The 6,000-nt window shown below is 36.4% G+C and overlaps 1 protein-coding gene across 1 annotated transcript in view; it reads right to left on the reverse strand.

Annotated features, from left to right (window-relative positions):
- Window positions 1-4,672, reverse strand: part of LOC122134312 (thyroid adenoma-associated protein homolog) — a 38,629-nt gene extending 33,957 nt beyond the window's left edge. The window contains exon 1 of the transcript XR_006161468.1: window positions 2,910-4,672. The gene's annotated coding sequence lies outside the window, so the exon portion shown is untranslated. The remainder of the gene's footprint in view (window positions 1-2,909) is intronic.
- Window positions 4,673-6,000: the final 1,328 nt, after the last annotated feature.

Consider the following 6,000-nt stretch of genomic DNA (forward strand, 5'->3'; position numbering starts at 1 on the left):
TGCAAAAAAATAAAAAATGCTCATCAGTAATTTTGCCTTGTTTTCCAGTGCAAATGTCTAAAGAGTCATACATCAGGATACATTTACATGAGATGCAAAATGACATAAAATGACTTGTTTTCTGACCAAAATGAATAGAAAATATTTGCCAATGGGCTCAGAAAAAAAAAAAAAAAAGTTTTCATACCTCATAACAACTAACTCAAACAACTAAGCATAAACTTGCTTAATTTTTTTTTTTTTTTTTTTTTTTTAAGACTTCATTTTATATCTTGAGTATCTGGATTTAAGAATGTATATTTGTATTAGAAAAGAAAAATGCTGAGATGATGTTTATTTTTATTTTTTTTTAATGCATGCAACATTTAATGAACAAATATAGTAATACGTTTTTAATTCAATATTTTCATTTAATTTTAGCTTCAATTTTAGTTAACAAAAATGTATTTTTATTAGTTTAAGTTTATGATAATAGCACTGGATATTGACTGCTTTCATAATTCAACAGAGTTTCATGAAAATAAAGTAGAAACTGCAGAGTGGCAAAGCAAAAGTAGAAGAGGAAAGCAGAAGGCAGGAAAGAAGTCAGATCATTAAAGACGCTCCCTCAGCAACTCCACAGCAGCAGAAGCCATCTGATGTCCCATTCATGTCACACTCGAGGCAGCAAGCAAGTCAATTTCCTTAACTTCTGCACAGAGACCACATTCCAAAGCTCATTAAATCTCACATTTCCAGATGTTAACAGTTTTTAAACTTCCTGATCATTTGAAGCTTGTCCTCAGCACCTGAGAGGCAGCAGGAATGAAGAGGAGGAGGAGAGCTGGACTCATTCAGGTATGAAACGTTACTGCCAAGCACAACATCAGGGGCTCTGGTGGAGCAGTCCTCATGACTCCCTCGTCTATAAAGATGCACACTTGCTCTGACTGAGGCCTTTGGGTTGAAAACACCTCAAGGTATTTTACTGGACAGAGTTGATGAGAGTTTTTCAGCATATACGTACAGTGGGTATAGAATGAATCACCCCCCTCCCACCTTAAAAAAAAAAAAAATTGTTGCTTTGCAGTCTGAAATGAAGATGGACACAGTTTTATTCAGCTGTATTTATTCAGTGCAAAATGATACCATCCAAGATATAACACATTCTCAATGGCACACAAAGCCATGTGATTCAACTGTGATCAGCTGTGGTCAGCTACTAGCCAAACACTTCCTGTTTGCAATTTCACCCACTTCCCCTTCACTATCACCAAACTTTGCTTACGTTCCACGTGCGCAGAGAAATTTCCCAACATGGCCAGCTAATTACACGTCAGGGTCAGTGACCTAAATAGAGGCTTTTCCTGCATGTCTAGCACTAAGAGGGTACAACACGAGTCTAATACTGCTGTTTTGATTCCATTAGCTTAAACTTGCACTGAATTAGGAAATTCTGTTTAAATGGGTATTGAGGAAAACAAAAAATACAAACAAATACCACAGATGTCCACTTATTAGCTATGAAAGACTGGATGCAGAGTGCAACAAAATAGCAGGTTGACCTTATTCTGACCTAAACAAATCAGTAATTCTGGTTACAGACTGATCGTTCTGCTTCAAAGGACCTCAGTATATTGTCAGGAGACATGGGTATTAATTTTGTGTTGCCTGTATATGCTTTTATTGGCTTTCAAGTGCCGGTAGCCATTGACTTGCATTTTATGGATCAACAAGGTCCACAGTTTCAGCTAAAAATCTTTACTGTTCTACTCAAGAAAAAAGTGTCACCTACATCTTGGATAGCCTGAGCATGATTAACAGCAAATTTAAATTTTGGGTGAATTATCCCTTTTAATAGCCTTGACAAACATCTCTTGAAAAACATATGCAGTTGAGAAAATTTTTTAATAAATTGTAATATTTACATAAAGATTATATGAAGTATAAAGGTGCATTAGCAAAAGTTTGACAGCAAAAAAGTTCTACTGTCTAATGTCAATAGTGTAGTGATGTATAAAGCCCACACACAAGTCACTTTCAAACCAGTTTTAGTGTTATTGATATACTAACATAAAATTTCATATTTTGCATTAGCTTTTTTTTATATCCAGTTGTCATTTAAATTTTAGCTGCTGTATTTTTGTTATGTGATTTTGTAATTTTTATTAGTTTTTTAAAAATAAGTAAAACCGAAAATGTTGCCTTGGCAACTAACTGACTTACCTGTATTTTTTTCATTCAATATGTATTTTTTATTTTACTTCAGCATTTTGTTTTAAAATAGTTTTTAATAATTTAAGTTTCAATAAACGATAACACTGTTTCAAGCCAAGCAGCTTTCTGTTGGTCAACACGGTGCACCTGCTGTGAAATATGAACAGGGGGAAATATGTGTCAATCTCATGTGACATTTCCAATCATGTGGATTCCTACTGAAATCCCTGGATTTTGCCCATGTACATTTGCAAAACATTAATAAAAGTGTTTTTTTACAATCACTATCAGCTCTCTCACAGCTCAAGTTAATGCAGCCAGCTTGTAAACAGAGCGAGGTGCTTCAACAGTACTTAAAGTTTAGGAGCGCCCTGGATTATCCAAATTACACACAACTCTCTAAACTCAGTCCAAAGGGGACGGAGAGACCCCCAGCTTATCCAAAGCCATGGGCAAGCCAGACAGACCCAACTTTCTTAGCTCCAGATTAGCCCGTCTATCCAAACCAAACATGCAAGGAGATCTTGAGACTAATGAGTAGGACCTTGTTCTTTCTCAAAAGCCGACCTATGCAATAAAAGCTGGTAGGTTTGATTGTAAAGAGCTTTTGATATTCAAATGACCAGAGTATGACTTCTCTGGGTACCACAATGATGGCCAGGATCCCCTACTGAGAAGCATTTTACTCTTAACCCAATCGAGATGTGACTAACTGGTTGCAGTTGCCATGGCGCCTCCGCAGTCCGAAAACATGTGCCACGTCTCCACAGCGACGGAGGACATAACAGGATGCAGGACACACACGTTTGGGAAACAGAACCATCACTGCCATAAACACACGCTCGGTCCGAACCCTCCGAAGAAATGCGGTCTGGAAAAAGATGTAGTACGAGGCATAAACACAAGCCATGTGGACCCCGGCAGCATCATTAGATCATCCTTTATATAACAGGCGAATATGCCATGGTAACCACACCAGTGACATCACTGAATAACTGCACTCCATCTGTTAAAGCGCTGAGGTCATTCCGCAGGACAGAGCCGTGAAAATAACAATTGCATTGACACATAAATGTGTTCGCCGAGGCCGCTGGCTGACCAACTCCAATTCCCATTCGGAAACCTTCGCACAGATATCAAGTAACAGATTTATTACTTCATTTTTCTGTCCGTGCAAAAGATTTTGCAAGGTCTGCTCACTCCCTCGCTAATTTCTGGATTTGGAAACTACAGCAACTATCACGGAAAACAAATGGGAACATTTGATCAAGCTGTCTGGTTTTGGCGTAGTTATGCTCTTAGCTTAAGACATCAAAAACTAATTTAAGAGTTTAAACCTTCTGCCCCTAAACCGCTTTACAGAGGATGTGCTACAAAACAAACTCATATTCACTCTACGTTAAACTATATTAACAGTAACTACTTATTTTATTTTCCACAAGGCCTATCTGAGAGAGGGCATTTTCACTTTACACCTCAAGCTATTTTGTGCTCGTTCAACGTAGTGTGAACGTACACAGATACTGTTACAAACACATGCTCCCATTGTACTCTAAGTGCTTGTGGCTTTAAAGTCACCCAAGGGGTTTTGAACATATACCAGGATGTAGGAAACGTTCATGTTTATGTGTCGTATTGGCACACAGGACCGAGGTGCTGCCAGAGTCTCAGGTATATAAAGCTGGTGAATGAGTTCAGCTCTTCAGGGAAAAAGGAAGCCATTTGAAAAGAATGCAGGATAGGAAAGGTAGTCGGACCGTTAAACAGCAGGCCGGTCTGAAATGAAAGGGCATCGCTAAGAGGGCACAGCAGGGGACTACATACACATTCACATGGTTTAAACTACTGCCGACGGAAAATAACTGCCCTGCTAAGAGCAGGCAGCTGGTGCTGTTCATGCTGAAGGCACACTTCTGATGCAAAGACTGTCCTGAGCCATACGGAGCAAAATCATACTATCTTCTAACACACCTCGCTTTAGCCAAATACAAAGGCAGCATCTTATGTATCCTTCATGAATAAGTGAATCCAAGAATGCATTGTGACAAGTGAAACAAATTACCCAATAGACTTTAGTCAGGTTAGATGGCATATTGAAGCAGAAGAAAACAAGGCCGTGATGATAGACTTACAGTCTTTACAATGGCACACACGGTATAAAGGCTGTAAATCACGTCATTTTCACAACTCGCAGCTTTCAAAACGGTTCCATAGAGTTTTTTTCCTACTAAAAGTATTTTCGGGTAAATGTTTCATCAGCTGAACACTTGGTATGTTTATAATCAACAGCTGAATCATTAATTGAACGCATCATACTTCTGTCACTCGCAGTCTCGCTTTCATTCCTGTAAGAATATGGAGATTCCCTGACTAATGTCTACGACCGACAATGCCGCATGCGCACAAAATATTTAATACTAAGATAAAATACAGCTCTGTACACTAAATGATGAAAACTATGAATATTCTGGCAGTATTTTAATGACAATTTAACATATTTTCCTCAAATTCTTATTAAAAAAAAAATAAAATAAATAAATAAAATAAATAAAATAAAAACAATAAATAAATAAATTAAATAAATAAATAAAATTTTTATATAGGATTATTAATTAAATTAATTAATTTAATATATATATATAATATATAAATAAAATAAATTTATTTTAAATAAATAAATAAATAAATAAATATAAAATATATTATATATATATATATATATATATATATATATATATATATATATATATATCTATACACACACACACACACACACACATTCCTCTATCCCTTCATATAATATATATATATATATATATATATATATATATATATATATATATATATATATATATATATATATATTATATATATATATATATATATAGATATATATATATAAAATCTGTCTGGAAGGAAGGAAGGAAATTCATTAATTAATTAAATACAGGATTAGTTCACACAAAAATGAAAATTCTGTCATTGTTTGCTCACCCTCGCGTTGTTCCAAACCTGTATGAATATCTTTCATCTTTTGAGCACTTAAGTACATTATTTGAAGAATGTTGGTAACCAAACAGGCATTGACTTCCAAAGTAGGGAAAAATACAATGACAAGTCTTTGGTTACCAACATTCTTCAAAATATGTTCTTCTGTGTTCAAAAGCTGAAAGATATTCATACAGATTTGGAACAAGTAAGATTTTCATTTTTGGGTGAACAATCCCTTAAAAATGATTATTATTATTATTATTATTATTATTATTTACTTTTAAGCTTTAAGACATATTTTGGATACAGGGTGCTACTTTAGAAGGAAGCTTACTCCCTAGGGTTTAGAGCGGTCTGTGTCTGAACTGGAAATACGTCTGACATTTTGTGTTTAATGGCCGCCAGGCTCCGTTTTATGGCAAATGAAGTTGTATTCACCGTGATCACATTTCCTGACGCCTCTTCAGGGGCTGTTCTCTAGACCATATTTAAGTCTGTATTACCATTTACCATGATGTCTCATCTCTCGGCCCTGAGCTCAAAAAGATCAGCTTACTGGAAAAAGTCTCCACTCACCCTTATGAGGTACAGTTCTCCATTATATCTCACTCACTTATGTAACCGAGATCTGGGCTTCAGGGAGGCTCGGTGGCTTCCATCATAAGGGTCTGTTTGAGATGAGTGCGTGAATGCGTGTCAGACAATGAAGGCTAGCTCAGGTGACACCTGTGGAGTGTGTGTCTGTGTGTGACCTGGTCCTCTGTGACGACTCCTCTGCCGTCAGCGTGTGTGAGAGGACAGCGCAGTGACACA

The sequence above is a fragment of the Cyprinus carpio genome, chromosome A13 (genome assembly GCF_018340385.1).
Source record: "Cyprinus carpio isolate SPL01 chromosome A13, ASM1834038v1, whole genome shotgun sequence".
Lineage (NCBI taxonomy): Eukaryota > Metazoa > Chordata > Actinopteri > Cypriniformes > Cyprinidae > Cyprinus > Cyprinus carpio.